The sequence below is a fragment of the Camelus ferus genome, chromosome 30 (genome assembly GCF_009834535.1).
Source record: "Camelus ferus isolate YT-003-E chromosome 30, BCGSAC_Cfer_1.0, whole genome shotgun sequence".
NCBI classification, from domain to species: Eukaryota; Metazoa; Chordata; class Mammalia; order Artiodactyla; family Camelidae; genus Camelus; species Camelus ferus.
In genome coordinates, this window is record NC_045725.1 from 12,830,753 (window position 1) to 12,852,249 (window position 21,497).

The 21,497-nt window shown below is 49.4% G+C and overlaps 1 protein-coding gene across 7 annotated transcripts in view; it reads left to right on the forward strand.

The window, feature by feature from the left end:
• Positions 1-21,497, forward strand: part of SLC14A2 (solute carrier family 14 member 2) — a 429,946-nt gene that overhangs the window by 355,558 nt on the left and 52,891 nt on the right. The gene's annotated exons all lie outside the window — the stretch shown is intronic.

Here is a 21,497-nt window from a genome sequence, read left to right on the forward strand (position 1 = left end):
TGCAAAGGTCCTGGGGCAGGAGTGGATTTGACATATTCAAGGCAGGGGAGGAAGTGACAGGGAGGAGATGACATCAGAGAAGCAGCAGAGTCCGGGTCCTGGAGGCCAAGTGGACAGCAGAAGGACTCTGACTTTATCTGAGTGAGCTGGGCAGTCACCAAGCAGTCTTAGCAGGAGCAGAATTTGAGCTACATCTTCAAAAGACCCCTCAAGCTGCCCAGGCTAGACTGAAGGAAGAAGTAGAGAGATTGGTCCTGGTTGGGAGGCTGTTCACACAACACAGGACAGAGATGATGGTGCCTTAGGGTTGGCTACCTACTAGTGAAATTGATGAGAAAATGTAATTCCATATGTGATTTAGAGGTGAAATTTTGAAATTTCTGGTGCATTGGGGTGTGGAGTATGAGAGAAAGAGGGGCCTGAACGCCTGGCTATAACAAAATACCATAGACTGGGTGTTCTGTAAACAACAAATATTTACATCTCACAGTTTTGGAGGTTAGAAGTCCAAGACCAAGGCACTGGCAGACTCAGGGCCTGGTGAGAGCTGGCTTCCTGGCTCGTAGACAGCCGTCTTTGTATTGCGTCTCCACATGGAGGAAGGGACTCGGGGGCTCTCTGGCGCCGTTTTTATAAGGGCACTAACCCCACTCGTGACGGCTCCACCCTCATGACCTGTCACCTCCCAAAAGACCCCACCTCCCAGCACCTTCACATTGGGGATCAGGTGTCAACACACGAATCGGGGAGCGCCTGAAACATTCCATCTACCGCAGTGACAGTCTCTCTCACTGAGACAGGGGAGCCTTGGAGGCTGATCAGGCTTGAGGGGGTGCAAGCCAACCAAAACACATCCAACCAGAGGCGGGCAGCCCATCTGGCATCTTACTAAGCAGAACTTCCTATAAATGGGCAATCCCACGTTCACACAACAGCTGTGACTCTCCCGCACCATGGAGACCCCGGGGCTCAAAACCTTCAAGTGCCTTCTGATCAGACCTGATTCAGCAGGGGGTTTGCTGCTCAGTGTGCATTTGCCCACATAAGATATCTCGGTCACTCTTTACCCATCATGATGTGTTACTCAGAACCCCTCTTCCCTGTTCGAAATGATCTTTGTGCAGAGAGATAGACAAAAAGGCATTTGAGACAAAAGAGCTTACTTGAAAAGAGGGGGATGGGGTGGGAGCAGAACCCCATCACCGGGGGTGGGGCTGATTCCAGGCACTGGGTCCCCCCGCCCCCGGACTTCTCCCACGGCTGTCTTGGTTGGTCTGTATCAGCAGAACCGCATTATGACTTGTGGGGGCCCCAAGCACTTGGCTTTCATAGGTCCCTTGCTTCATAAAAAAATTATTGAAAATTATATTTTATGACTGCATTGGTATTGAGATCAATATAATGCAGGCTGGATTATATGTCTTTTTTTCCTTCTGATTTAAAAAGAAATTAAAGCATTTTTGCGGGCCCTTAAACGTAGCATGGGCTCTGAGCACGGTGCCCACTCTGCGTCCGATGGGGGAGCCGCCTGGTGCAAAGGAAGGGAAGGAAGGTGGGTCTGGAGGAGCCGTGGGCGTCAGGAGGGCGGGGGCCCTCATCCGACTTCCAGACAACAAGCCGTCAGATCTCTGATCGGTCCCTTCACCTCTCAAGGCCTCTGCCTCCTGGATCGTCCAAGAAGGGGTCAAACTTGACCACCTCTCAGCTGCCTTCTAAGTCATGACTCCCCAAGATTCTAACTAAACAGGCAGATCTCAAGCTTCATTGTAACTTTCTGACCCCGAGGGAGGGCTCCTACCCCCCAGCTACAATATTAAACTTGTTTTCCTTTTCTGAATCGCCTCCACTCCTCAGACCACGTGCGGGTGTGTGCAGCCACTGATTTCCAAAAAAGGGGCCATAAAACCATAATGAGTATGGAGATCCCAACGTGGAAATGACAGAGCGAAAGCCATAAACATTCAAATAAATATATAAATATAAACAAGTCTATAAACCAAACCCTGGAGGTATTTTAAACGCATAATGTAGTATTTCTCTCTCTTCCTTTGAGCAGCAGAACTTTCAAAGGAAATCCATTTAATTCTATTGCTCACACCCCTAACCCCCATCCAAGAGTGATCGCTAATAACCAGCGCAATTACCGCCTCCCTCCTGATGGAGAGTTCATTTCAGAAGCTCATTCTTGAATTCATTAGCGTGCTGGAAATGAGCTGAATCACAGCGGATGTGACCACGGGACGATCCCCCGGCTCTCCTTCCAAATGGGTTCGTGGAGATGCCTCCCGCAGCCCTGGCCCCCGATCGGCTCTGTCTGTTGCAAAAGTAGTTACCTGTCAGTACCTGGCCCGGTTTAAAGAAGCATGTCCAGAGTCAGGTAGAGCGCAGACAACTCTCTGTTTTGTTGAGAGCTTGATGGGTGGAGGGACCCTGCCGCCCTGCCCCACCCCACCCCACCCCAACCCCAGACTTCAGCCCTCCGGCTCCAAGGGAGCACGACCTGATGGCTGATGTAGCATCTCCAGCTGAGAAGCGGACACTGAGCACTGCCTCCCGCTGGGCCCCACCCCCAGCACAGTCAGGGGCTGACTCAGCTAACCCTCACTGCAGCCCAGAGGCAGAATCAGGCCCAGATACAGAATCTGTGGGGCTGCCTGCAAAACGGGAATACAGGGCCCTTGTTCAAAAAGCAAGGGAAATGGACAGTCCAAGGTACTCTAATATAAAACTTTTAAAATTCTTCCTTGGGTGGTTTTCTGGCTTGTTCACTCTCTCGCCTTCTTTCCCTGTCGTGGTGATTTTATCTGCTCCTTAATGTTGCCCTTGCCAGGTGAGTGTAGACCCTCACAGGTACCGGAGGCCCCACCCTACACAGACAAAAGGCCCACGAGCTGCCAGGCATCCCTCCCCCAGCCCTTGGACAGACACACCTGCCCCAGAGTGAAGGAGCGGAGCCAGGGGTCTCCCTCCCGCAAGCCCCCCTGCCCAGCCCTTTGTGCATGACGACCCCCCAGGGATCACAGCCTCCATGCTAGGATGCACTTGGTACCCGGAACGGCCAAGATGCCGCAGGGTGCACTGCGCAGCTCTGACCCTCCCACACCTGTGCACAGGCACCTGGACGCACTTGTGTACGCAGGGTAGCAACTGTCCCTGGGGCGGGGCAAAGAGGGAGAGGCTGGACAGGGCCCCAGACACCGAGAGATGGGGGGAGTAGGCAGCAGGGAACAGCGGAGGCAGGAGGAGGCAGGACCGGGTGTGAGCGAGAACCCCGTCCCCCACACTCATGGTCCATTGTCCTATCAGACTTCACTTATGAAAGATTTTAAGATTTTAAGTAACTGCAGATATCTGAGCTATTCAGAATTCCCAGATGGTGACTGAAGAGCACCAAACCCCAAGCCTGGGCTCTTTTATGCACAAAAGCATGTGCGATGGCCCTGGTCATGTGCCCATGAAGCTGCCTTTGTGCAGCTGTGACCACCATCCTCGTTACGTCCTTGGGAGAACTCAAGCCCAGTCATTTGCCCAAAGTCATGGTGCTGGGAAGTGGGGATGTTCATGAGAGGACACGAAGGCTCAAACTTAGTCATCTGGCTCCAGAGCCTCATTCTTTATCCACTTCCCTATGCTGTCCCTCATTCCATCAAACCTGGCTGCCTCCCCCCAGGGTGACCAGCTCCACACCACGAGGTCTTGTGGAAAAGGATAAAAGAAAGTGCATGCCCGACGGGTACCATCTGGTGGACTCAGCCACCCACAGGCTGCTGTGTGATAATGGGCGGCCGCTTAGAGTCTATTAACCAACCTGCCACATGGGGGCGCTGTGAAGGAAAAACACGGAGCCCTAAAAGTCCATTTATGTAGAAGCACCAGGGTCACCTGAAGTATAGAAGACGAATGGGAGAAACTGGCCAAAACCAATCTCCTCCTGTCCCAGGCTTTTCCCCAGCCCTCACCAGGCACTGACGCTGACGCTGACCCTGACCCTGAATGTCCAGGGGGGACGGTGTCTGTGCTTTCAGTGTAACTGCTCTGTGGCCACACAGTGAGAAAGGGACAAGGTTGGGCCGGTTTACCATTCTTGGGGCTGTAATCTTCTCTGAGTCTGGGTACAAATGCATTGATTTCATTGTCTTAATCCCAGTGAGGCTTTTTCTCTCAGTGGACTAGCTCTCTCCGTTAGTGATGCAGATGGACTCCCCCAGCCCAGCTGACATGTGAGCAGAGGTTTGCTGAATGAATGGCATTGGAGGAAGAGTCTGCATGATGTTTTTCCTCAAATGCATTGCGCAGACTGACGCATCAGTAAGCGCTGACTTGAGGGGCCCCTAATCTGTAGCGTGATGAGGCAAAACCTCAGTGACCCTCAAACTTTGAGTCTTTTCTGCTGACCTAGAGTGACGTGCAGGTCAGGCGCATTTCCTTTGGTCTCGTCAAAGAAGCTGCTACTTTGGCAGGACGGTCTGAAAGATCCAAATGGTCAGAGCCTTTGGCATCAGCCGCTGCAGTAATTCACGCCATGTGAAGGTGTTCACAGCCATACGGATGCCCCAGGGTCTCCGTCATTCTAGGATTCAGCGTCTGTCCCAGGAGTGCAAGTTCACTGCCCAGAGCAAGCCAGACCTATCCAGAAATTCGCCAGAATCTCAGCTCTAAACTTCAGCCAAGAAAGTTATTTCACGGACTAGCCAAAGGCTGTCCATGAGCCAAATGATGGTCAGTGGTTGTTGGGAACATAACACGAGGCAGCACGTGTGAAGTGCTCAGCACAGAGCCTGGTACACAGTATGTTCAATGGAAATACCGGTCCCTGATGAGAACCCCAACTCTCTTGTGGAGGGTGAGTGAGCAGTGATTTGTCGCTCCTTCCTCAGGGGCATTAGAGGATATTTGCCCTAGAGAGGGCCAGTATGACGGTTTTGGACACTGATGAAAGAAGGAGGACGGTGGGAAAGGGAGTTTGAGGCAGGCTAGGGACCGTGGATCACGGAAACTGAAAACTCATTTCACCTATGGCGTGGCTTTTCCACGGTCTGGCTCGGGACGACTCAAGGACAGAGTTGGTGTGAGGTCTCTGGTGTAAGGTGAAAAACAGCAAAGGCATCTACCCTCAGATTCACTTCCGCTGCTTCTGCCTTCCCCAGAGACCTAGAACATGTATCTGTCGTGGGGCACATAAGTCAGTCTTTCCTGGAGAAACTCAGGTCCTTACAAGAGATCAGAAAAAACACAAAAAAATCACTCAGCATCTTTCAAAGAATCCTCTCAGCTTTTTGCTTCTTGGGGGCAAACAGCTTGTACTTCTTTGTTGTAAAATGCAGACACTTGAGTGCTTTCTACGGAGCAAAACCTGGTTGACACTCCCCACTGATGGATTCAAACATTTTGATTGAACTCTTTCAAATTCCCGTCAGTTTAGTCAATTGATGTCATAGCAAATATCTGTCAGCACAACCAGCCAAGTCGATTAGACACCTGGTCTTTTTAGTTAGCTAAACTTATTATTTTTAAAAACAAAAATTTAAAAAAAACAATTGGGATAAAAATAACCTATCAATGTAGTTAGCAACTGACTAATAACTTCTATCAAAAAAGTACATTTTTTGTCAAACTCCTTTGATTTTTTTTTTTCACTGAATCTACTAAATCAGTCAGCTTTGTGTGTGTTGGGGGCACGGGGATTGAACAGACGAATCAGCCTGCTGAACAAGCAGGGAGGTGAAACCATCAGAAAGAAGCCATCAGAATGGCCCCAATCTCAGGCTCAACTATCCACAATAACAGGGAGAAAAAGGGCGGGAGGGAGTAGCTCAAATGGCAGAGTGCATCGGTAGCATGTACAGGATCCCGGGTTCAATCCCCAGTACCTCTTCTAAACATAAATAAGTAAATACTCCACAATTAAGTGCGCAGAACAACAATGAGAGAAAGATCCTGGGAGATGTACGAGAGGAAACCCCTAATCACAATAGTTTTGTTCACCAGAGAGCAGTTTTCTATTCTTTCTAGTCATTCCCTTTGCTGTCTCTTGTTCATCCATAATTGGTAAGAGTGATCTGATGGTGACCGAGATTGTCCTTCCGCAACCAACAAGCCAATGGCAATTTCACTGAAAACTGAAAGCTGACTGTATTTATCGGGGCCCCTTGAAAGCTGTTTTGTATGGAACTCATTCTGAAAGATGTGGTTCCTACCCAAGTCCGGAGGATTACGATAAACTCAGTGTTTGCCGCAGTCGATCTTAGACCTGAACTAAAGGGTTAAATTCAGGTTTTTTCTTTGTTGCACATGAAACCATTAGAGCTGTCACTGGGGCTCTCTGTCTCTGCCTTTGCTTTCCTCCCCCTGCTCACAGCTCCCCACCTCTTTGTGCATCCCCTGCCAGAATGCCTGGAGCCCTAAGCCTGTCTCAGAGCTCTCCCCACGAGGGGGCCGTTTAACAGGTCAAGTCGCACTGAGGGATCTTTGACTGGCTGTGCTCTTTCTAAGGCTGCCTGTTTTTCGACAGAAGATACCTGAGGGGGTCTGTGTTTAGCTCAAAGGACTGAATCACTAATGATAGACAGCTGTCCCTCCATATTTGAAGGGGATTGGTTCTTGGACCCTGGTAGGTACCAAAATCTGTGGATGCTCAAGTCCCTTATATAAAATGATGAAGTGCAGTCGTCCCTCTGTATCCACAGATGCTGACCCCACGGATACTGAGATTTCCGATGCCAGGTAACTGGGTGGGGTCCAAATGTCACCAGACGTGGTTTTAACAAAACTAGGTATTGTGAAGAGCCATCCTGCCCAGGGAATCAGAACATACTCACTCTCGAAAATACTCATACAGAATTAGATGGCCGCTTTTGTCCAATCCAAGTTTTCCGCTGGTCAGATTTTTCTCCTGGTCACAGGCATTCCTGCGACAGGGAATGAGCTGATTATTTATTGCTAGCCACTCACCACCTACAATTCACTTTTCCAGTTTTCCTGTGTTGCCTAAACAGTGCCACTTTGTCAAGCCCTACGGTTTATGGACTGTGTTCTGAAGGCTGGGGTAAACACATTACTTCCAGAATGACTATGGTGCAGAAAGGGCATTGCTTGCTGAGTTCTGAATGATGGGCTGGTGTGTGATCCAATTGGTCCTGATGTCAGGAGGCAATTCTCCATCACAAGGGTGCAGGTTGCCATAACCCATCCTATCAGGGACATAATTCTGTACAGTACCTAATATTTACCTTTTTTAAAAATTCTGCATAAGTATCAGGCAATATCCAGATCAAATAATTTTGCAGGTAAAATATTCCAAAGTTTCAAGTCTACTCCTTTAAAACCTACTGAGATTATACTGCACAGTAACAGCTCCACTTTATAAAGGCCTTAAAAGCATCAATAACTAAGAAGTTCACAGTCTTGTGTTAGGCCAGAGTTCATGTGTTGAATCTAGGGCAGGTCCTCATAACATCTAGACCCAAGTCTATGCCCAGCTCAGTGGTCTCCAAATTTCTTTACTGTGCAATTCTACCAGAAAAACACTTCTGAGCAGGTACCCCAATATGTTTTTTAATTATAATTTATATTCACATACTTAGTCAATAGATCAAGGCACGATGCACACGTAGGTGAAGGTCATCTTTTTTTTTAATAATTTACTTATTTATTGAAGTATATCAATTACAGTGTATCAATTTCTGGTGTACAGCACAATGCCCCAGTCATGCATATACATACATATATTTGTTTTCATATTCTTTTTCATTAAAGGTTATCACATGATATTGAATATAGATCCCTGTGCTATACAGAAGAAAAAATTTTTTATCTATTTTTGTATATAGTGGCTAACAGAGCGTCATCTTTGATGACAGTGAATGTAAATCCTTTTTAAAGTCGACTTCATAATTTTGACATTTTTTTGCCCTAATTCTCATCATGGCTAATTAGGTCGTCATCACCATTACTTCCTAATGTGGCTGGTGATGAGTTTATAATCAGAACTGAGGAAGCAATAGCCCCACCGCTCCCTCCTGATTTATTTGGGCTAATCTTAGTTAATCTTTCTTTTTAATCTGAAGTTTCTTTGCAGAAATCTTTTTTTTTCCTATTTTTTTATTGAAGTGTAGTCAATTTACAATTTTAGTTTCAGGTATACAGGAAAGGGATTCAGCTATACATATACACACATTTTTTTTTTCAGTTTTTTTGCATTACAGCTCATTACAAGGAATTGAATATAATTCCCTGTGCTATACAGTAGGTCCTTGTTGTTTATCTATTTTATATACAGTAATATGTGTCTGTTAATCCCCAACCTTTAATGTATCCTTCCCCACCCTTTCCCTTTTGAAAGTTTGTTTCATAGTTTGTTTTCTATGTCCATGAGTCTGTTTTTGGTTTGTAAATAGAATTTGTATCATTTCTTTTAGATTCCACATATAAGTGATATCATATGATATTTGTCTTTCTCTGTCTGACTTACTTCACTCAGTATGATAATTTCTAGGTTCATCCATGTTGCTGCAAATGACATTATTTCATTCTTTTTTATGGCTGAGTAGTATTCCATTGTATATCCAGTCATCTGTAGCCAGACATTTCGGTTGTCTCCATGTCTTGGCTATTGTAAATAGTGCTGCTGTGAACATTGGGGTCTTTGCAGGAATCTTTAATCCACTTGTCTACTTTGTGTAAATCTTTTTGCACCATGAGAGTTTCACTCTTTGTCAGGATGTTAAGAATAAAGTTAATAATATTATAATATTAATAACAAATAAAATTCAGGAAATCTGACTCCAGAGCCTGCATAGGTGACCTTGCCAGGCTGACCACTCACGGAATCCAGCGTCTACATATGACATGTGATGACCTGAAAAATCATCTGAGCCAGGACTCCTTAGCTTAAATTCATCTTAATATGTAGATAAAAATATACATTAAAGTTCTAATAGACCACACCCCAGTGGACTGTCTTATGCACCCCTCAGGATGAATGCCCCACTTTGGAAACTATTGGCTCTCGTTCACCTTAAAACACAGCCTCTTCTGGAGAGGAGGGCAGAGAGGCTCACTGAGACCAAATCAGACTGAATGTCCTGCCCAGGAGTTTTGACAACCCAAGGGCACTGGGAAGCATTTAAGAGTCTTAAAAAAGAGGTAATATGACCTGATTTGCTTTCTTACAAGATTATTCTGGATGCACTTGGAAGAGTGGATTGTGGAGCTTGCACAGATACCAGGGGCTGTAACTGGACATGATCATGGTCTGAGTTCAGGTTGCAGCCTTGAACATAAGGAGAAGCAGGCAGATTCACAAGATAGTAACAATCTGGTTATTAATTAAACTTGCTCAAGGTTAAACAGCCGGTAGGCAGCAGAGCTAAATTTAGATCCCAGGTCTCCACACTCCCAATACGGTGATTTTTCTTCTGCTTTGCCATGTCAGAGAACACCTGGTCCCTGCGTTTTATCCTCCCCCAGGGAGACAGGTGATTGGGAGCCAAGCCTGTGGACAGCAGCCGGTGTTTCCAGCAGGGGTAATGATGGAAGGCAGCAGGAAAGGAAAAGCACCTCCTTCCACAGATGTATTCATCTTTGCAGGATCCACGAGCGGGCTCCACAAGAATCTGTTTTCTGGGTATTGAATCCCATATTGAAATAACACACTTCCCCGTGACAACAAACAGAACTCCAAGTAACTATTCATTCAAGTCTAGGCCTTAATAAAAACCATAACCCATCCAGCTGCAGGGTGGAAGGTACTAGGGAGGTACCACCTGGGGAGAAGGAGAAAAGGCTTTTTTAACTCGCCCCCCCCCCAAGGAAGCTGTCATCTCTCCTCTGGGCTGTTTGAAATCCTGATTCCTTTATGATAAAAAGTTACCTCCTCCAAAAATTCCTTTCTCATTACCCCTTCTCTCCTGAGCCCTGACCCCATCTCCCAACACTGGGTTTTTTCCGTCTGACATCTCTCAGTCAGGGTTCAGGACAGGAAGCAGAAACCCCTGTAGGCATTTGAAGCAGAAAGGGATTCAACACAGGGATTTGGGGGCACAGTTGTAGGAGGGAGCTGTTTGGTTTGGGCCAGAAATTACTCTTGGACACTACAAAACTGATTTATCATAGGGGCTACTACCTCTGAGGCCACCGCTGAAACGGGTTCAAGAACCCACCACTGTGTTCCAGGAACAGGGAAGCCAGAATCACAAAGTCATCATAGATACTGCCTCTCAAACTCCGCAGAGATGGCAGCTGAGTGGCCAAAAAGGTCATATGCCCGTGACCTTACTTTCACCAGAAAACAGTTGAAAGAACAGAACATCTTCTGCTTCATTTCCACCTAAAATTTTCCAAAATGCTTCTAATCGACCAAACTTGATTTTCTTCTAAAGGCCTAGCTGCAAGAGATCCTGAAAATGTTGACTTTCAAATTTCTAGCCTCTTGGGTAGAGTAAAGTGCCCTAGAAGGAGGACTGGGCAAGCCAAGCTACATGGGAATTGTCCAGATAATACGTCCCTCATCATTTTTATCTGTCTAACCGCCCCTCAGTTCCTGGAGGACAGCAACCGTGTGTTGCACATTCTTCAAGGCCACAACCTTGCAAATGAGAAGCCCTTGCTGAGGACAGATGAATAATTAAATGATGAAGCACTTCAACTATTCCAGCACTTTATCACTTTGCTTACTGATTCTGTTCCTGCATTTAAGTGTTGTCTCTGCATCAAAACTCCATGAAAGCAATGTTGGTTATTACTTCTCAGGTACGTTCTTAAAGAATGAACGCATTCCTCAATTGGGTTGATTGTGTGATCCCTCAGTCAGAGTTCTTCCGCCTACCAAGAGATATTTCTGCCCCATGAGGCTCAATCCATAAGGAAAAAGTTTCCTGCAAAAGTGTGAGGCCAGCAGGACCTTTTCTATACACCCTGTCATCACATTTTGGCAGCAGACCACCTCCAAGTTGGTAGGCAAGCATCCTCCCCCCTGTTCTACAGGGTTGCTCTAAAAATTACATAAAATAACACAGGATAATGGTACCTACCACATCCGAGTTGGTCAATGAATATTGGTTCTTTCCTTCTCCCCAAGGACCTTTCCCTCCATTAAAAAAAAAAAAGTGTCTTTCTAGGTTCTTGTTAAGACACTGGCTAATCAGATCCTTGAAGAGGTATTAATGGCTAGTGTATTTGTTATCTACTGATGTGTAACAAATTGCCCAAAACTCAGCAGCTTAAAACAACAATAAACATTTGGCATCCTAAGAATGTCTTCATCCAGGAATCTGGAAGCAACACACCTGGGTCATTCTGGCTTACGGTCTCTAATAAGACAGCAGTCAAGATGTCAGTGGGCTGCTGTCATCTGAAGGCTCGCTCGGGGCTGGAGGATTCACTCTCAAGATGGCTTACTCACATAGCTGGTGATGCTGGTTGTTGGCAAGAGGTCTAAGTCCCTCTCCAGGAGGAACTCCTAAGGCTTCTTAAGTGTCATCATGACACAGAAGCAGTTTCCCCCAGAGTAACTGAGCCAAGAGTGCAAGGCTGTCTTTTCTGGCCGAGCCTCAGAAGCCACAGACCATTATTTCCACTGGTTACATAGGTCAACTCTAGGACTACCAGGAGGCAAGGAGCGCTGAGGCCCACCTTGGAGGCTGGGATGTCACACCTACTGTATAAGCTCTTTCTTCTCTTGATAGAAAAATAGAGATAGAGGTAGATGACAGCTTTGAACTAGTAAAAGAATAGAATAAAATGACATAAACCTTGACTAAGCAAAAATAATAATAGTAATAAAATTAATAAAACTTGGTAGAAGTGTAAGAAAACCAATTTCATCATTTTTCTTAGTGAAGAATTCATCAATACTACCCAAATATGAAACCTGGAATTTTTTTTAAAAGCTACTGAGTTCTTGGGGGTTTTTTTCCAAATAGTTTTTTCTGTTGTTTTCTTAGCCTTAAAGAGTTATAAAAACTAAAAAGTTCCCTGTGATAAATAAACATTCATCTGAAGTTTAGCAGTTTCTTTAGTTTCCCTTTAATTCACTTTTCTCCTGTTAAAGTCACATAAAATTAAATACAATACTTTTAACTTTAAAAAATAGCTCACATAAATACAAAATGGAAACAGACTCATAGACATAGAATACAAACTTGTGGTTGTCAGCGGGGAAGGGGGTAGGAGGGGACAGACTGGGAGTTCAAAATTTGTAGATACTGACAGGCATATGCAGAATAGATAAACAAGATTATACTGCATAGCACAGGGAAATATATACAAGATCTTGTGGTAGCTCACAGTGAAAAAAAAGTGACAATGAATATATGTATGTTCATGTATAACTGAAAAATTGTGCTCTACACTGGGAATTGACACAACATTGTAAACTGACTATAATGCAATAAAATAAAATTTAAAAAATTTAAAAAATAGCTCGTAAGACATGATGCTATTTCTAGAAAATTATTTTTGCTTGTCCATGTCTCTTGCTGCCTGTGAATATGAGCAGAGAGATGTCTGGCAGAATAGTTCCTCAGTGCTCCTGCATCCGAGTGATGGAACAAGTTTTTGCTCTCTTCCTGTACTCTACAGTAGTTGAAGTTTTCACAATAAATATATGTATATAAATATGATTTTATGAACATGATAATGAGGGGCTGAAGTAAAAAGAATATGACTAATGGGTGGGCCATGTTGCCACTTCAGTTTAAATGCATATTCCCAAGAATGTTTACATTTTACCAATTCTTAGAGGTGCTTCACCTGACTCTTGTCCTGGTGGGGTAGAACGTAGACACAGTGCAGCCAGGGACAGTGGGTTCAGATCCCCAGTGAGCCACTTGTCTTCTCCCAGATCTGTGACCCCCGTAACCAGAGCTAGAGCCCTTGGAGAGGCAAATCACTGACCCAGGGGGTCCCTGGTCCCCCAGAATCCTGATTCAACCCCACTCTGTAGCTGACAGGCAGTTGCATGAGCTTTGTGCATGAAGGAATTAGGAACATGACCAAAACATCAGCACCACCATTATGGGGAAGGAAAGGCCCTATGAGAAAAGGGATGTGCCTGGAAAATCTGAACAACTAAAGAAACACGATACAAGATCCCTTAACACCCAGCTCAAAGAGCTCTTAAAAGTTGCCGTTAAGGAAATGATGATATTACAAATATTTCTACCAACGGCAAGTTTCTGGTTTTCATGACTTTTTTTTCACCCTTTGCCTACAAGGGTTTCTCACTGAGCGTTCTGAGTGGGACAATCCCCTGTCAGATGGGCTGGTCCTGCACATTGCAGGCTACTCCCTCAACACAACCTAGTGGTGCCCCGCTGTCCCCGAGACAACCAAAAGATGCCCCCTCGTTTCCACCCCATGCCCTAACCTCCCCACGTGGGAAGAGGACAGTCCTATCCCTGGACACTTAGATTTTATCTTCTGGTTTCCATTAGGGCAAGAAGGGCTCTTTCTTGCTCGCTGTTAAATCTCCAGTGACTGGCTCGCAGTAGGCGCTTAACCAACACGTTTGAATGAATGAACAATATTCAACACAAGATCTGCTACAGGGAAATTTTAGGAAGATGAACATTTCTTAATGTTTACATTGGCCAACCCCCTCTCTTTAAATCCCTGAGAGTCGGAGTCTTTAGAGCTTTGAACAATCCCAGAACAGGCAGGAGGATGGAGGGAGGCACTGGCTCCTGCTGACCCCCGCCACGTGCCGGGCAGGGCCTCTGCGTGTCACCTTCTGGACTAGTACCTCCGTCCTGCTTCGCAGGTGAGGAGGCGTCAGTGAGCGAGTGGCAGAGCCAGAGTTTGGCTGGACCCCAAGTCCAGGGTCTTTGTCCCCCCTACCGTGACTGCCCCAGGGGCATCTGCCCATCGACACTCACCCTCCTTTCAGACACGCAAGAGAAAACACAGCTTCAGAGATTTCATAACAAGTTCAGCTGACTTGCCAGTGGTGTCCAGACAGATTCCATCTCTTCGGATTTCTGGCTGTTTAAATAGAGCCATCTTAGCTCTCGCGTTACCTCAGTCAAGCCTCAGGGGGTCAGAGGACAGGCATCTCGGCCAGTGCCTTCAGCCACTTTCAAATGCACACATTCCTTGGCACTGAACCGATGGAACCCCAAGTGGCTCCTTTGAGCATCTGAAGAAAGCTCGTTCTGTCCATCTGGTTAGTCACGATGGGGGAGCGAGGGCCGGATGAAGCTGGAATTGTGGGGCTCCCATCTCCACGCTGGGTTCCCTCCGATTTTCCCTCTTAGATAGCTGGCTCCAGGGGATGTCTATTTCTAAGTCCAGATGATACGCCAGGAGCCACACACTGGGCCCCAATTCCTCCTCCATCCATCACAGGATTTGTGGAAGAGGGAAGAAGGGAAGCCAAGCCAAGAGGTGTGGCAGCCGGAAGGCTGTTGCCCCCTCAGAGCGGAGACACGTAGCTCGGGAGGGTCTGCCTGCCTCCCCCGCCCCGTCTCCCCTTCAGCCTGGTCTTGCCCCCACTCAGCACCTCCTCTACCACCAGCTGCGACCCCGCTTTCTCGTCTTCCCCCTCCTCACTAACACCTTTCTCCTCATTCTTTTTTTCCCTTGTGTCATAATTCCCCAGTCCTTCCACATTTTGCTTCCTTTCTGCCAATCCCAACTCTATTTCTCTCACTACCTCCACAAAGTGTCCCTTCCCACTCCGGGTGGGGCTCCCTCTGTCCTCTCCCCTCCGACAGGGCACATGCGTGTCACTTGGTCACCCACGGTCCTCACTGCTGCCCTCTCTGCTGTGTTCACACCTCACCTAAGCTGACGGCAAGGTGGTGTGCGGGCGCCACCATCAAAGCCCCCCAGCGTCCACTCACCCCAACACGGGTCCAGGCTCTGTTCTCTCCAGGGCCGGGCAAATCCGCAGCCTCCCAGGGTCTCCTCCGAATGGTCTTGTATGGGCTCACAAGGCAAACGGGAGCCTTCGACTGAGATATTCCAACAACCGGGTGAGCCTCCGCTCCCAGAGGTGGTACAGCTTTATTTCTGAAATTGTGCAGCCCTGGTGACGAGCTTTCTTGGGAGCGGGCCGCCGCTACAGCCCTGAGCTGGTCTTGTGGGAAGCAGGGAGGCAGCGTCCTCAGGCCAAGGCAGATGCTGGAAAAGACTCGGGTGTCTGCCACCTCCTTCCATCTGGAGATAGAGGATGTAAACGGCATTTAATTAGAGTCATAAATTCGGTTTCGGTTTTGCTTTGGTTTCACTCCTCCTAAATCGGACCTGGGTTTGCTTGTTGACTGAATGCTCTGACCACTAGGCAAAGGCTCTGAAATAGGTGAAGGCTGTTTCCAGGCCCCTTCCCACCATGCTCCCCCCACACGCTTGTAGTCCTCACACCCACCACCCACCGCTTCTGCCAAGTGAGACCCCTACATCTGTGCGGCCTGGGCCTGAAGGAGCAGAGGAGGGCCCTGGGGCCCCGGGTCAAACGCAGGGTCTGCTCCTGGGGGTAGGGCTGGGCTCCCGCGGTTCGAACTGGAGCTGATGCAGGAGAGCGCGGCCTGTGTGCAGCCAGATCTAGGTTGGCGTTCTTAGCCTCTGCAGCAGGTCAGCACCCCTGGGGAGCGTGTAACCAACCCAGGCTGTACCCCAGAGCACTTAAGTCAGAATCTCTGGGGGGGAAGCCCAGGCGCTAGGATTTTTTAATGCTCCCTAGAGGAAGACGGTGACTGTGAGCTGTCGAGGTGGAGATGTCTGCTCTCAGGGTTTCAAGGAAAGAGCATTCCCAACCAGCTGATGGGAGAGGGGAAGTGCTCTGAAAATACCTCGTCCCTGCTTGGTTCCCACCAAGGCAGACTGAAATGATGGCTGGGGTTCATCTTGGGTAGAAAATGACTTACGTGAGGCCAGTTGAGGACTGGGTGACATGGGAGAAACAGCTCCAAAGCCTGTTGCACAGCAGGCTGAGAAGGGCCACCTAACGCCACGCAGACGGGGCGCGTGGGCTCCCCAGGAGAGCCCAGCCCAGCTGCCCCTCCGCCTGGTGCTGAGCAGCGCCCTGAGATTTAACGCCAGCCCGTCACCTGCCTCCCCGACCCTCACCCCCTTCTAAACCCCTCCACCCAGTCTGCAGAAGGCCTTCCAGATCCACCTGACTCCAAGTTTCATCTGATGAAGAGGCTCCAGGGACAGCGCCTGGTGGGATGTGTCCCAGTCGGGGCCCTCCCAGGGCCAGCGCTGACTGCCCACTCTAATGGGTGTCGCTTTTAGGAAACAAACATCTGTGCAGGGAAAAAACGATCAAGGCTTTTTTAAGAGAAAGGGGTGGCTCAAGGGCCTAAGGACACACCAGACGAAGCCCTTGACGAGGCCGAGTGCAGCACTCCGGCCCTGCCGCAGCGATGGGACACCGCCCCGGTTACACGCGCAACGTCCCAGCCCACACTGCGGTCCAGTTCCTGAAGGGAGGCGTGCACTGGTACCTTTACTGCATCCAAAGGCCAAAAACCTAAGCTACATACAGCCTGGCCCCAGGGAGGGTGGAGGACCCGCCAGCCCCTGGTCTCTGCTTGGGGGGGAGGCATCCTCAGGGGAGAGTCCAGGGCCCGTCCAAGGGGGCTGGTGATGCTGTTGCGGGAAGAGCTCAGGACCGAGCGCTAGGAGGCAGGGTCGGGGGGCCTGTGTCAGCCTGCTGTGTGGTACCGGGCAGCTCCCCTCACCTCTCTGAGCCTGTGAAATGAGAATAAGACACCACCCTACCTCTCTCCCCACATCGTGGGATCATTTGCGAAAACAAATGCAATTATTGAAAGGAAAGTGCTTTGTAAAGTATGAGATACTGTGTGCATAAAGGTTTAAAGCAGTGCAGAATTTACAGCGTTCACTGTGTGTACGGCTGTGTATGTGTGTGCATGAGACGTGTGTGTGTGCGTGTGTGTGTGACCGCCGCGCAGTGAAACAGAGCCTAACCGCCACAGGGGACAAAGGCGAGGCCAGAGCACCTCTGGGTGGCCGGGGAGGCACTGTGGCACTGACAGGGCTGGGCCGTGGACAGGGTTAGGGCGGATAATGGAAAACAACCTCCATGAAGCAGAATCGAGCCTGAGGTGGCCCTGGGGACATGCCTGAGGCAGCCAAGCACAGACTCACAATGTCTGTCCAGGAATTTTTGTTTTAAAAATAAAAAGGTTTGTATTCCACTCTTTTATAAGCCATGTTTGCTTAAATAGGCAACTATTTCCCACTGAATCCAGTTAGCATCATGGAACAGTGTGCTCCACTGCTCTGGACCCTGGCCACCCCCAGGCACAGCGTGTCACACCCAGAGGTGATGAGACACTCAGACATAGGGCACTTTAGATGCACAGTAGGACCACGTAGTGTTTTAGGATAATTTATCCATCACCAGTGGCAAGGTGGAGCCGGCCTGGACAGCAGAGGGCCTGGCCCAGAAGGAGGGAACAGACCGATGCAGACAGAGGCCCTCAAAGGGAAGTTTGACGGCCTGGTCGTTGCTGCTGGGATGGGGAGGCAGGGGCTCAGTACATGGGGCATGGGTGGGTCAGACACTTGAAAAGTGTCAGTTGAGAAGGGTGTGGTGCGCCTCTGACTGTCCCTCCAAACACCAGCTAACATCTAACGGGGAGATCAAAGGTCTGGCCTCTCACCCCCACCCTACAGGCTCCCGAGCCTTTCCGCTGAGGGCCCTGGTTAGATCCCAGCTGTAGGGCCCAGCCCTGGTCCTGCAGGGGAGCCAGAGACATGCAGCCCCAGGCATGCTGGCCACCGGCCATCCAACCCCAGATGGTCTGCAGATGGCCCAGAGAAGGTCGTGCTCCTCCCGACTCCCGTCCCACCAGGCCTGAGCCTCTGGCCCCAGTGAGTCAGGCTCCTCTGAGCCCACATCAGACTCACTGGGCTGGAGCTGCCACGGAAAGCTCTGAGCCACCCCTAACTAGAGGCAGCGCTCTTCCAACCTCTTACACAACCCAGCCCTGACAAAGGCACCTCTCACCTTGGCCCTGAGGCCGGCCAGGCCCCTGTCTCGGCTTCTTGGCCCTACCTGCCTAGTAACCAGGCCTCTCCTGACCTACCCCCTCCGTGGCCTCCCTGGGGATGACCCACCAGCCCATGGGCCTCTTCTATCCCCAACCAGCGTCCACTTAGCCCTGCACAGCTGATTTCCCCCTTTCGGCAGCTGGTCACCCTGCTCAGGGCCCAGGGACTCCGCCTGACTCAGCAAGGTCCTTTCAGAGTGACATCTCGGCCTTAATTGAAGTCAAATGGAAGGAAGGGCCATGGGTCTGCCCTAGAGAAAGGCAGGCTTAGACTCAGTCTCTGCAGTGGTCTCACGGGCCAGGGGGTACTGTGTCCTGTGCAGATGCACGGAACCGGAGCCAGCGGCGGGTAAAACCCGGGGGCTGGATGTCCGCTCCACGGATCCAAGGGCTTCCCGTGATCAGAGCCACTCGCAGTGAGAACAGCCTGCCCCTGGGGTCCTGGAAGCCCAGCCAACAGTCAGGGGCACTGAAACAATGGGATCCTTCATTGTTTGAGAGAAACAAGGATCTCCCTTTCGGCCCTAAGGTTGTACAAATATATAGACACTCTCCTTTTCCATAATTGCATCAGTGGCAAAGTCTTGGGCAAAATGAATCAATTCAACAAATATTTTGGAAAACCTACGGGTCACTTCTCCTTCCCCAGAAAGCTGCAATCTCAAAAACTCAGTTGGGTGGACGATGACATAAATGAGGCCACTTTAGATTCACCCCCCCATGACAAGGTCACCAGCAGACTTAAACCCAACGGGCCACAGGGAGGAGAGCTGGATGTGCACAGATCCACACCAGCAACTCGTGAAGCCCTCAGTCCCAGGCCCTTCCCTCTCATAACCGCAGGAGTGTGCTAGGAAGGGCACATCGGGCAGGGCCATATTTTTGCACTGCTGCTGGAAGCAGTCTTTTGGAGAAAGAGACAGAAGAAGAATTTTCAAATCCATGCAGTAGAGCGGGAGCCATGTTTTCTAACGTTGGGAGGAGAACTGGGGTCCAAACAGAGGGACTGAGAACTCCTAGGGGTCTGTCTTCTGACACCCAGCTCGGCCTCTGATTGCCAACTGAGCCCTGCTCCAGCGGGGTCCACAGCTGGGATTTCCTGGCACAAGCCAGGTGTGTATTTTCTCAGGCATTTCCTTGGCCTGGAGTGTTCTCTTCTGTCTTGTCTGTTCGGCCAAGTCATGGCTGACGTTAGAGCCTGGGCCTGTCTGCCCGAGGCCGGGAGCCTGGGGGTCTGCCCTGTGCTCCGACAGCAGCCCTTGCGTCCACCCCACCATCCCCGGCCCCGCTTTCCCTGCACGCTGGCAGCTTCTCTCTCCCTGCTGCCCAAACAGGAGCTCTCTGCAGGCAGATGTTCCCTCCAGGTAGCCAGTGCACACAGTAGGTACTCAACAGAGAGCTTCTTACAAAGAGGATGGAGGCGCCTCTGTTTGGGGAGCCACTGGGACCTGGCTTTTTGGAGGGAGCGAGGCTGAGCCAAACAGCCCTTTCTGTCCGAATTTCTTCAGGAGAGGGGAAGGTGCAGGCAGCCAAGGAGAGCGTTCTCACGCCAAGCGGGTAATTATGTGTTCTTGGAAGCAGGTTTAATGGGCTGGCTCAGCGCTGCGCTGGGAAGGGGCTCTGAGGCCTGCTGCCTTCAGACGGGACGTGGCTCGGGCAGCCCTTCCACCGGCCAGTTTTAACAAGTGGCCGACGCCTTATGGAAACTTTGGCAAGGCGCTCTGTTTCAGACCAGCCAGCTTGCACTTCATCGCGTTGCTTTAGCCATCTTTCCCTCCAGCCTGGGAGCACAGGAAGAGAGGAAGCTGAAATCCCTGAGCCTGACTCTGCGCCAGGAACCCCGTCAGCAACCCCGCTGTCCGGAGAGTCCTGCGCTGCCCTTGAACGAGGGAGACCCGGAGGCCCGTGCAGCGCCTCCTGGCGGGGGAGAGAGGGAAGCTGAGCATCTTCCCTTCCGCAGCCTGTGCTCTTTCCAAACAGCATCCCTCTCTTTACAAGGCCATTTTTGCTGCACGTCTCACCCCTACCCCGAAGCCAAAATTCCCCCATTTAAACAGGATAAACATTCCCATGGCCGAGGAACGCTGTGTTCCCCAGAGGGGATGCAATCACGTTGTTCCCGCCGAGGTTATGTGGGCTTGTGAAATAGAACACTGGGCTGACAGCCTGGACCCAGGCTGGAGGGTGGCCACCCTCCCCTGCGTCCCCCAGCTGTGCCCTGCACGGCAGTTGGAGTAACAGAAGGAGCCCAGAGTAGGAATGTGGGTCTAATCTGGACTCTGCATGAAGTCGCTGGTTTCCCGGGCTCTCTGCTTCCTGCAGCCGACACAAGGCAGCAAGCTTGCTCCAGAAAGGGCAGTCACATCCATGCGAGAGACGATTCTTGTTTTGCTTTCCTGGGACTTGATTTTTCCATCTGTAATTGGGAATATTCTCTGCAGACAGGAGGGACTCAGAGGAAGAGAAGAAAGTGCCTTTCTGGAGAGACTCTGGGGTATACTTCCCTTGTGCAATCATTCATTCTTTCCATAATCCTTGAACAGCTATTGAGGGTTTATTATGTGTCTGGCTTTCTGCTGAGGAATGCAAACACGGAAATCAACCAGGTGACGTGCCCTGTTCGTAAAGGGCTCATAATGTATCCACTCTATTTTAATTTTTTTAATTTAAATGTTTCATCCTGTAGTTAGAAAATTATTCCTACTCCTGCCTCATCATTATGCTTTTTATCATGTTCCCTTGATTCTATGATACATATCGTTCTCCTGTTTGAACATTTTTTAAATCAAGGTGCAGACGATTTTAATTGGCAGCGTTTTCTTCTTTCCTGGTGATGCACAAAACAATGATCCATCTTACAGTTGAGAACGTCTCAGATTCAATGAAATATGCTGAAGGATGAAAGTTATTTTTCAGCTGGACTTTTAATGGAATTCACGGCCACTGAATTGAACACAAGGTCTTCCCAGAACACTGCTAGTTCATGCAGGTGTGTCGTGTCCTGCAGGCCCCGTGTCTGGACATCTCCTTGCCCCTCACTTTGCATCTGAATGACTTGGAAGGAATCCTACCAACCGGCCAGGATGCTGTAGCACCTCTTGGCCACCAGAGGGCGAGAGCGCATTGGGAAGGGACAGGCTTGAGGGAGGTTTAGGGAGACCGGAGCCTTTCCAGATGTGCGCCCTCCAGGACAGTCTGAGGTCACTGAAACTCCATCTGCAGGGTCAGAATAGAGGAAAAGCCCCCTTCCAGAACCACAGGAGCACCAGAAAGAGGTGTTGGCTGGATCGGAATGATGTTTGCAGACCCGTGCTAAAATCAGCCGTGGTTTAAATGCTGTCTTCCTGGGAATGCAGACAGGTGCCAGACATGGCGAGAGTCCTGCCTGGAGAGTGCAGGGCTGATGGGAGGTCCCAACCTTCTTCAAACACTCAAGACTCATGGGACCCAAGGTGGTTTGTAATGTTCTCCACGGCA